The 12,090-nt window shown below is 39.4% G+C and overlaps 1 long non-coding RNA gene across 1 annotated transcript; it reads right to left on the bottom strand.

The window, feature by feature from the left end:
- Window positions 1–2,267: 2,267 nt before the first annotated feature.
- On the bottom strand, window positions 2,268–12,069 carry LOC131933285 (uncharacterized). Its single transcript, XR_009384926.1, has 2 exons — window positions 12,019–12,069; window positions 2,268–2,511 (listed from the first exon to the last, which is right to left on the bottom strand). It is a non-coding gene; the product is annotated as an uncharacterized LOC131933285 (long non-coding RNA).
- Between the last annotated feature and the right edge of the window lie 21 nt (window positions 12,070–12,090).

Below are 12,090 nucleotides of genomic sequence, written 5' to 3'. Positions count from 1 at the left end.
TTCTAACATTGTTTTTTTATGTAAAAGTGTGACGTCACACCATCTGAATTCCCCCCCCCCCCCCATCACACACTGTCATAAAACTACGGATCCCCCCTCCCCCCCTTCGAGAGTGACGTCATTTATGGACGACCCATATATGCTGTGATTTTTGTTTTTACAGCAACATGAAAATGAAATATGACACGTAAACGCGGTTGACTTAAAACGATGTCAAGAGTTTTGAAATTGTTCATTTTCTGTTCGAGTGGCACTGCTCGTAATTATCATTAGCAGTTGCGTCATTAGGTTGAGTGTTATCCGGTACGGTAACTAAGAATACCACGCCACACCCTCCAACAATTTTGAAATAATTTTTTTTTTGGTTGGATGTCACCCTCTCCCACTACTTTTTTTATAACAAGATAAAACACTCTTGACAGTAAACTTTATGATTTTTCCTATTTGGTGTCACCCCTCCCCCTAAATGGTGTCACCCTCCACCCCCGTGTGAAGCTATCGATCATTGGTATTGTGACTTAGGTTGGGCTATTGTTTGATAGCGCTTAGGGCTAGGCTAGATGTTAAACTTCAATAACACATTGTACATCTAGATAAGTGGTTCTAAACTTTTTTTTGGTGGTACCGAACCCCACCACTCTCATATGCACATTCACCGAACCCTTCTTAATGGTTATATCGTCCGCACGGACAAAATCCGATTGTGAATATGAGTCAGATGTGTGCCTGCCTTGATCTCCGCCGAACCCCTGAGCAGTGTATCTTCCAGGCATCTCTTCCGGGGGGGGGGGGGGGGGTCTCTGCCCCCACCCGAACGAAATGGAATTTATATAGAAAATATATACTTTTTACAGTGTCCAACCCCCCCCCCTCCCCGGAAGTTTTAGTCCGACCCCCCTCCCACGAAAATTTCAAGTGCCCCCCCCCCCCCCCCAGGAGAAAAAACTCTTGAAGAAAAACTGCCCCTGAGACTGACTCGCCTAATCCCTTGGGTTCGATCGACACCAAGTTAAGAACCACTGATCTAGATGTATATCATAACTATACTGATAACACTCAACTCGTAGATTGTAAAAATAAATGCTATCTTTGCAGTGATGGGAGGGGAGGGGAGGGAGAATCAAAATTGTAAACAAAAAATCTCCTCCTAAATTAGACCAATCGAGTTCAAGATGTGTTAACCGGAAGGACATTGTTTAAGTATTTTTGGATGAATTGATTTCGCTGACAAGTCTTATTTACACTGTTCTTATCCTACCTAACTCACCTCCCCTCCACCCATTATCCGTCACCCATAAAGGTGACTCACTCAGAAAAAAAAACAACCCCGCACAAAGTCTTCTGATGATGAGTCATCAATCTAAACCAATGGGTCTCAAACTTTTGTTTTCTTATTGCACTCGCGTTAACGAATGTGGAGGTCATACTATGTGGCGGTCTGACGACACAGTAGTAAAAGTTGTAGCGGCCTCACGACACGACACTGTAGTAAAAGACACTTAACTACCCCCCCCCACACACACATGTTTAACCCCATCATATACCCCATGAATGGACGGCTTGGCCTAGCGGTAGAACGTTAGACTGCTAATCAGAAAGTCACGAGTTCGAAACCGAATTGAAGTCAGTAGAACGTCCCTGAGTCCACACAGCTCCGATGGATACCTAACTCACGTTTGGAAATTAAAGGCGGCTGGGCATAGTTTTAAGCACACCATCCTTTCTTATACCGAAGTCAAGAAACATCTACCCAAAGAGGAATCTTGACTTTATGTACCCCATCAGAGTTTCTTCCAGGCATCTCTTTTCCCGAGAAAAAATTCTACCACCCCCCCCCCCCCGAACGAAATGAAATTTATATAATTTATATAGAAAATATATACTTTTAACAGTGTCCGCCCCCCCCCCCCCCCCGAAGAAAGTCTACCGCCCCCCTCCCCCCGAAAATTTCAAGTGCCCCCCCCCCCCGGAGAAAAAAGTCTGGAAGAAACACCGTACCCCATGAGGTCAGTAAGTAACAACATGAGAACCGTTGATCTTATAACCAGTACGTAAGTCCCGAACAAGACTTATCTCCAAGGTCTGTGTCTCTATCCAGATCTCTATACAGATCAAGATAAATTTAAATCTATTTTTAAACAGCACATGCTTTTAAAGGCCGAACAGCTGTTCTTATACAGGAGTTACGTTTTAATCATTGAAGTTTTTTTTTTTTTTAATTTATTCAAAGACTCCAAGCAGCATCTGGTTTATATTTAACACAGTGATCTATCAACATTTTATTTTATTTGTATAATAAAAAATTCTGTATGCATTTTTTTTCTGGTCTTTGATTTTAGCCTGTGGTGTTATCTCTGAGCCGGCTCAGTCATGGCGTGTACCCAACACTAAAATGGAAGATGAAGCGGCTTTGTACTCCACTTCGTGTACCACGTCATTAGAAAAAAAACAGACGAGCTCTTGTTTCCATTTCTCATCTGCCGAATACAGCTTGTGAAGAATTCACTTTCACTGGAGAAAAAAAAAACATTCACTGTTATTCGATATTGTTACGCACATCACAGATGTAAAATTTAAAAAAAAAAAATCCTTTTTAGACCTAGCGATCCTTTGGGCAGATATAGTCGAGTTCAGACGTTTCTTGACCTCGGCATATGAATGGATGATGTGTTAGCCATTATGCCCAGCCTCCTTTACATTCCCTAACATGAGTCAGGTGCCCATCAGAGCTGGGTGGACTTAAGGACGTCCTACAGTCACAGATCCGAACTCGAGACCCTCAGGCTAACAGCCAAACGCTCTACCACTCGATCACTCCCACCTCATCATAGACGAATGGCCAGTAAATAGAAGCCCTACAAGTAATTGTACATTGTGTACAGCAAAACATACGTTTAAAGACAAAGAATTTTTAAATTGGGGGTCACACAAAGGGCGGGAGTGGGTTCAAATGTTGTGACGATGTGTGACAAAAGGGAAGGGGAGGGGGGGGGAGGTCAGAAAGTTTGACTTTGCAGTTTTAAAAAGTAATGTAAGAAACAGAATTTTAGCTGTTTTTTCGCCATATTTTAAGACAACTTTTAAAACTGTAGTAGAGATTGATTTATATGCTCATACGAGGGAGTCTGTAGGCTGATGTGTGACATCTTCATTTTACCTTTTTGCAGAGGCGTAGCGACCCTTCCCGGCGCCCGGGGACAAACTTTCAATTTGCACCCCCCCCCCCTCAAACTTTCGATTTGCACCCCCCCCCCTCAAACTTTCGATTTGCACCCCCCTTCAAACTTTCGATTACTTTTTCCAACCCATTTTGGCGATCCCTAAGGTCGGCGCCCGGGGACATGTGTCCCCCCCCCCCTGCCGCCACCCCCCCATCGCTACGCCTCTGCCTTTTTGTAACAATGTACGACGAAGGGGAGGGGTGGGTGAAAATCGTCAAAATAGTGTGTAATTATGTATGGTTCCCCCTCCCCCCTGTAGCCTGGAGCCTTAACACTACCGAGGGGGCGTGACTACAGCCCTTATCTTTTTACCTCCACCCCCACCTGCTTAATAATTAAGTTAATTTATAGGCTGTGCTTTGATTTATTTTCAAGATTCATAACAAAATTTTGGCTATGTTCATTCTAAGTATTTGCCCTTGACATTTTGCCTTGAACAAACAATAGCATTCTTTACAAATGCGAAAATAGTGCAGTTATTTCCCCTTCCCCTCGGCTACTCATTGCTAACAAATGCAAGCCAATTAAGTAAGCATGATGTCATAATGTCATAATTGGGGGGACCTAGAACTCTCACCACCCCAATATATATATATATATATATATATATATATATATATATATATATATATATATATATATATATATATATATATATATATATATATATATATTGCTGAAAAAATTTGACCCCCCCCCCTCCATGAGACGATCCTGGCTACTCCACTGATTTACGACTTATTAAGACTGTATGTCTACTAACATTAAGTATTGCCATCTAAAACGGCTACTGATGTATTGTTTTTCAACTTGATTATGCTAAAAAAAAAACCTACCGAACTCATTTGTTTAGAACCTAAGCTCTAGATCTATATAATTTTTACAATAGCAAATAATAACTTAATGTTGTATTTATATGTAAGCGGTCAACCGAAGGTGTAAAGTTAAGCAACGAATTATTTCCCATTTGAAAATCCAAATACAAAAATTTTATTCAAGGGAAATAACTTTCACAAGAATATCTAAATTAACCAAGTGTAACTAAGACATGCTTGAAAAACACAGTAAAACGCTCTAAATTTCATTACATAACAATTATAACCATTCTTTTTATTAGCTATGTAGCCTTATGAAAATAATATATTTTACTTATTGAATACTTAACTGTAGGTTTTGTTTGAAAGTCTAAAAATGGTAGCTTTATTATAACATACTTCTATTCAATTTCGATGACATACATGTTACTAGATTGAAATGTATATGTTAGGTTTTGGAGCCCCTAAATTAAGGGACGTCTTTCAAAAATATCAAACACGGTTAACTGTATTAGACTTAAGTTAGACACATCTAAAATTATTGTTTAAATATAAAAAAATGATAATTTGAAAAAATAAAGTTTACTGTTATAAATTTCATCCTTTTTACTTTCTCGTATATACGAAGTATAGAGAAAGTCTTGTAATCGTGTAGCAACAAAAAAATCGAGATTTTTACAAATCTCGACGTTTTACAGCTCCCTGAGTCGGAAAATCATAGTTTTGCAATCTTGTCCGTATGTCTGTGTGTGTGTGTGTGTATGTGTCTGTGTGTCTGTAAACACGATAACTTGAGTACAGTTACAGCTAGGTTGATGAAATGTTATATATAAGTATATCAAAATCATAGATCCGTATCAACTTTTGAGTGATTTCCGATAACCGGAAGGTTAACTTTTTCTACTTTCAATTTTTCAAAAGCCTGTAACTTGAGTACTATTTCAGATAGATTCATGAAGTTTCACATGTAAGTAAAAGATCTGATTCTCTACCTTCTGTTAAATTTTGAGTAATTTCCGTTAAATAGGAGTAGTAATTTTCGTTATTTCCGATTTCTCAAAAAACGCATGTGAATTTATAAAGTACTAATAATATTCCGCACTATTATGCACATATTATTTGGCGTTCACTTGGTGTGCATTTCTTTTTTCTACGAGATTTCATTCTATTTTAAAAGTTTAAGTATTTAGAATGGATTAAAAATCATGTCTATATCCCGAGTTGCTATCCCCTGTTGTTTCATATAAGAATATTCGAGAAAGTTTAGGGGAAATCACTCCCGGTTTATTAATATTATACATTAATACTTTAAGAGTGGTAGTAGAGATTCCTAAAAAAACTCAAGATTTTTCAACTAAAGAACGCCTACCTTTCTTTGTAGTGTGTTCCGTACTGAATTGAAATCTTCTAACTTACGATGAACTCGACTACTCGATATCAGTAGCGTAGCGAGGGGGGGGGGGGGGACATATGTCCCCGGGCGCCGACCTTAGGGGGCGCCAAAATGGGTTGGAAAAATAAATTGAAAGGTTGAGGGGGGGTGCAAATCGAAAGTTTGAGGGTGGGGGATGCAAATCGAAAGTTTGAGGGGGGGGGGGGGGGTGCAAATCGAAAGTTTGAGGGGGGGGGGGGGGTGCAAGTGTCTTTATTGTTATTTAATTCCCTTTCATCTAGTTTCGTCCACCTGACATGGTAGGATTGTCTCATGTTTGGCAAGCTCATCTACGTTGTCTATCGAAACATTTCTTTAATCTTCACATACTATATTAGTAATCTTAGTTTTAAAATGTTTAGTGTAATATGACAAATTTATGCTGCAATCATTTCTTAAAATTATTATATAGGCCAATAAACTATATTAAATATGGTAAACAAAATGACAGTCAATAAAAATGTTCAGATCAACTAAAATCATCCAATGCACTATTACAATTTTGCTGTGAGATATTTTGTCTGAGATATTTTGTCTGAGATCATTTGTCCATGATATCATTTGTCCTGATATATTTTGTCCTGGTATCTTTTGTCCTTGAGATCAATTGTCCTTGAGATCAGTTGTCCTGAGATCATTTGTCCGTGAGATATTTTGTCTGAGATATTTTGTTTGAGATCATTTGTCCAGAGATCATTTGTCATGGAACCATAAATATATATATATAAATATATATATATATATATATATATATATATATATATATATATATATATATATATATATATGTATATATATATATTGTTAATGGTGCTAACAAATTTCCTCACTATAATTTACATACAGCAACGATTAGCCTAATTAATATTTAATAATAATACAACTTGTAATAATAATAAATTAAAACTGGATGCAATAAACAAAGTTCGGAGACCCAGATTTGGCAGCTATCAACAACACACTCACAACCACAATAGACTTAAATGCGCATTAGTGGCCCGTCAAAACAAGATAAGATTAATAATGCTGTAATTGACATTCGACAAAATGGCTTGTCATCGAGATGTTAATTAATGATAGATAATTAGATTAGTCAACAGCTGTGGTTAAATATGAAACGGGGTTAAAATATTATTTATAGGCTGTAGGGCTGGTTTTATTTGATTCATATCTTTGTTGTAGTTTTTGATTGCCTTGAACATTTTAATGCTTAAATGTTTTTAATTATTACCAGCTCGAAAGACTCGAGGTTAGATGTTGTCTTGTTCAAAGTTTTCACAGCTTTAAGGGGTACCAGAATTCAATTGGCGAAATTAAAGATAGCTAGTGGTCGGTTGGTAAAGCTCATTCATGGTTGCTTAGCAGAATTGTCTCCAGTTCGAACCTCCGGGCAGATGAGGCTCGATAGCTAGAGATAGCAACTCTACTAGGAGAGGAAACTTGAAAATCAAACAACAGCTGCCGTGTAGTTTGTTCTTTTTTGGAAAAAGGCTATGGAAGCAAATCCAAAAAGAAAAGCAGGCTGAAATCGTAGTCAACGTCCTATATGGCGCATCACAGGTTGACACTTATCCTTAATTGTGTTGGAGGGAATCACGTCAAACATTACAGTTGAGAACGAAAAAGAAAAGACGACTGGGTATAGATCTAGCTCTAAACCACAAAGTCTTGGGCCCTGAATAAAAGTTTTCGTTAAATCCTTATCGTCTACTTTGTTTTTAACTAACCTAATTAATTAATTTGGTTTCTGACAATCTGCTCTGTGCAGTGTAGACTTGTGAGTTTGTTTTAGGAGGGACCATTTGTCGGGAGCCATAAAGATGGGAGGGACCACGTCAGTGGCGGAACTAGAAAAAATGGGCCACCCCGCAAAAAATTTTTTTGGGCCCCCCATATATATATATATATATATATATATATATATATATATATATATATATATATATATATATATATATATATATATATATATATATATATATATATATATATATATATATATATATATATATATATATATATATAAAACAAGGTTCGCTCTCAATTTAAAACAAGTTAATTAAAAAAGTCTAGTGACATTTGTGCGCAATTTCCTTATGTTATCTAAAAATAGCTCTGACGTATAATGTTGGGGTGCGTTCAAGCTAGAAGAACAATCGGTTTGTAGGTGTTTATGTAATTTTAAAATTTGTGACCGAACGAGAGAATATTTTTGAAAACTTTCTTCGGCAATATTAGTCTAAATTATGACAGGAATCGATTGGTACATGTTTCAAGTCGCTAAGTGGTCTGGTTGCCGAGATATGGGCCAAAAACTGCTTTTTTTTCGAGATTTTTTGGCTTTTCTGGGAAATCCATGAAAGAAACCCGGAATTTTTATGGCCTATGTTCATCCTCGTAACTTGCTTAACATAATTGCTTTTGGAACTAGTCATCGATATTGCTTCGTTGAGGAGGAGATACGACTTAAAGCTGCGGACACACATTCATCCATCCATCCATCCATCCATCCAGAAATGACGGGTTAATAAACGCAATTCTCCAGAATGGAAATTGCGCTAAAAAATTCCATCTGGTACACGAATAAATCAGAGGTTTTTCAACACACGAGCTGGCCCCTTTCTAAATCTAGTCCAACACACCAAACTGAGGCTTTCATCAAAACGTTACTAACCGTGTGCCCTGTTTTCCAGAAGTTGAATTAAATGTTAACAATGTCGGCAGTTCATTTCTTGGATCTTAGGACGCGGGTTTGTCCACACTACCAACTAGACACGCCAAGGCATGCTGTAAATCCCTCTGCGACGGCCCAGGTGTCAGGGGAGTCACGGGGCTCTTGGAGCTACCGGTTACATTACTGCACGGGTGATGGGTGTGACACATTGTTTCTTCCGGCAGAGCTCCCCCCCTCCCCTCCCCCGAAAACAGTCTACCCTGGAAGAAACATTGGTGCGACACCTAATTAGATTTAGTCATCGAGTGTTGTAGCGAGACTTATTCCTAGTTTTGTGGGAACTTTTAAACGACTGTCTGTGGGGGCCAACTTGCTCATATGTGATGCGCTCAGGATGACACTGACGCCGGTTGTATTCAAGTAGTAACCTCATCCACTTATGCAGTATCACGGGGCGCTAAATCACATATTTCCGTTAGGAGTCCCCACTCAAATATGTACAAATGTTAGGCCTATGACAGAAACCTTTGCGGGGCTGTACTCAACAGCTTCCCAAGTTTTCATGGCGATTGGGTGAATGATGCAGTAATGCATAATAATATTAGAGAGAAAAATGTTTTTCACATGTACAACTGTATGTGGCCAGGTCACGCGTTGGATAACCTTCTGATTTAGGGGAGGGGGGGGGGGATTAACAAAAAGCCAGACCCTCACACACCCCCACCTCAATGACTATTAATAATGTTCAATTAATTCTAAACGTTCTAATTAATTTCTAAATAATTATATAAAAAATAATCTTACCTGCCCTGTTTTGTGAATTAGATGTGCCTAATACTATGAAAGTAAATTAATATGTGTTGACTAGATCTAGTGTCTGACAAAATGTGCTGAAGTGGTGAATCGTACGGTTAGGAAGTAGTTCATAAACGATACATTTATCTCCTCGATACTTGTGAGGTTGAGAAAGAGGGATGGGATAGGGGTCGGCTCGGGAAAAAACTTGAAAGGGACAACAAAACGCCTTGATCTATTTACGTCAGCATCGCCCATTGTAAAACTTACTCAGGGGAGATAATTTGAAGTATAGGCCTTAAAAGTTTACTATATTTCTTGTAAAATCAAAAACAAGTAAACGTATATAAAACTGAAGTTTCTAGTATTATATTTTTTTTTTAATTATTTGTACGATACAAGATAGTACAGGATACAAATTCAACCACTATCACAAACACATATTAACATTGAAAAATGTACAATGGATTTCGGGTCCCCTACCAATGCCGCAAATATGAACCGCGCATCATGAAAGTATTGAAAGCCCACTTCATATAGCTTTTCGTGCTATGGACTTTGTTGTTTTTTTAAAAAGAATTTTGCCGGCGACAGCGTGTGTTTGATTGTAGGGAAATAGAACTCGGCCTTGACGATGGTTAAAAAATACAACTATAAATAACTGTTTTAAATATGTAAAGAATTTGTCGACAATTTTTTAACCCCCTTTTGGTCCCCATCCCCTGCCCCATCCGCCACAGTATACTTTGGAGGATCGGTCAAACAGTTACGTGTCCTCTATTTAGCTATCAAAGGGAGGGGGGGGGGGGGGCAACGAGTCAAAGAAGTCATTCAAAATTTGAAGAGTTGCCTATATTTTACCCTGTAGTTTGTGTAATGGATTTTATCTTTTGCGGAAGAGCGTGGTATAGTGACTGTAAAATAAAGATAATCGTACCGCAGCTACAGTGTTTTTCTTTTACAAACCAAATATTATGGCAAAAATTAAATTCAAAATTTAAAAAAAAAAAAATTGGTCAGCCGTGGGCCCCTAAACGGCCTTCCCCCCCCCCGCGCATTGCGGGGTCTGGCGGGACTGTAGTTCCGCCCCTGTTCATCAGGTAAATGAACAACTACTGACTAGTGTCTTTAACAAAATGTGCAGAAGTGGTCAGTTTACAGTTCATAGACGGTTCGTTAATCTATGCATTACATCTTATTGTAAGAGTAAGGGTGTGGTGAGGGGTAGAAGTGAGGGGTAGGGGGGAGGGGGGGGAGAGAGTTGGGAAGGGAAGGGGACAAGAAAGCGCCGATAAACATCTACATCAATAGTGCCGACTTTTTCCGATCGTCTAGAAGACCAGGATAGTCGCCTCGCCGCAACATTTCCCCAGCCCGATTTCAAAGCGTACCGGCACAGTCAAATTTCAGATGCTTCGTCTTTGAAGTTGTCTATATGTCTGGCGGTCTCTCGAGCTATAGTCAGTGCATTTTTCTCAAAGACGTTTGCCGACTATCGTGTTTGTTTGTAACTGTAGAAGAAAGATAACTCGACCGCCACCTAATTTATTTTTATTTTATTTTAAATAATTTAGCCAGGATTTTTGGGCCCCCAATTGGTCTGGGCCCCCCCGCATTGCGGGGTCTGGCGGCACTGTAGTTCCGCCCCTGGACCACGTAATAACGTGATACACGTGACCATCTTCAATAAAAGAGTCCCAGGGTTTAATACAAACTCAGACCCAAAGAAGGTCAATCAGTGGCGTCACTAGGGTGTGTGACACCCGGTAAGGTAAACACAATGTGTCACCTTCTATGGTGTGAAACTGTGCCTAATGTATGACGCATACAATTTTATAAGTCATTTAGTCTAACTAGAAAACCCCGACTTTTTCATTAAACTAGGTATATTTTGTTTTGGTGTCACCCGGTGCGTTCCGTAACTAAAGTTCCCTTTCAAACCTAACGGTCTAGGGGGCAAGTGAAGTAGAGTTCACTTGTTTGTGTGAAGGGATACTGTGGTCAGCACTATGCCCAGCCGTCTTTACTTACCCTAACGTCCACCCGTCAAAGTTGGGTGGACTCTGGGACGGCCTACGAAACTTACGGGCTAGCAGTCCAGCTCTCTACCGCTAGGCCACTCCGTCCCTAACTAGGTATATTTTTTGTGTGTCACCCTCTTGGATTGTGCCATCCGGTGCGATGCATGCCCGCAGTCATTACCACATTTTAACAAACGGCAATAGAACTACAATGAACAGTTAACACAGCCTATATTTCGTAAGACCTAGGCCTATGTGCCGCTCTCTATTGGAATGTACCCATCAATGGTGCTCTATACATTTCCAAGAACAAGACGTCATTTCTACGAACTAAATACAGTAAAGCGAAAAACGTTGAAATATCCAGACGGAATTACCCGAACTGGTGTTGTGAAATAACCACGGCCGCGTGATGTCAATGTCTTATTGTTTAATATAAATACGTATAATACACCTGTGCTCCGCCATCTGGATCATTGACCTAATATAGATAAAACTATCTTTATTGTCGTAAACCAACTCAAGCAAGGATTATGGTCGTCTGAAGTGGTTATATACATAGGCATCCCCCCCCCCCCCCAGCCCGCCCCCATTGTCGTAAGCCAACTCAAGCAAGGATTAAGGAGGTCTGAAGGCACCCCCTCACCCCTCCACCCCACCCGCCACCGCACACATACCTCACTATTCCTGCCAACACCCCTTTGCCTCCCCCACCCACATACACAAATACAACAAAACAGTTCACACTTTAACACAACACAACTTGAAAATATTTTGATAAAAATCAATTTTATTTTTAGCTCAATTGTGAGATTATCAACTAATTAAGTCAACAGAAATAAAGAATAAATCTAATCCATCTACCTGGTCTCGAGTTCGGATCCCAGACGCCCCTGAGTCCACCTAGCTCTGATGGGTATCTGACTCACGTAAGGGAAAGTAAAGACGAATGTGCATAATGCTGACCTTAATATGCCGAAGCGACTGAAACTCTATTTCATGAGCCCGAACTGCTGAAAGCATAAAAGAACACACGAATCTTGCCATAAACGAGTCTTACAGCAAACGAGTCCCTAATAGAAGAAAACACGAAAAGCACATATATCGTGGCATATCCCATGAGTGAAAATAC

This window comes from Physella acuta, unplaced genomic scaffold, assembly GCF_028476545.2.
Source record: "Physella acuta isolate Inbredline_101_S28 unplaced genomic scaffold, ASM2847654v3 ptg002439l, whole genome shotgun sequence".
NCBI classification, from domain to species: Eukaryota; Metazoa; Mollusca; class Gastropoda; family Physidae; genus Physella; species Physella acuta.
The sequence above is the reverse complement of the archived record's forward strand: the minus strand, read 5'-3'. Positions and strand labels throughout refer to the sequence as shown.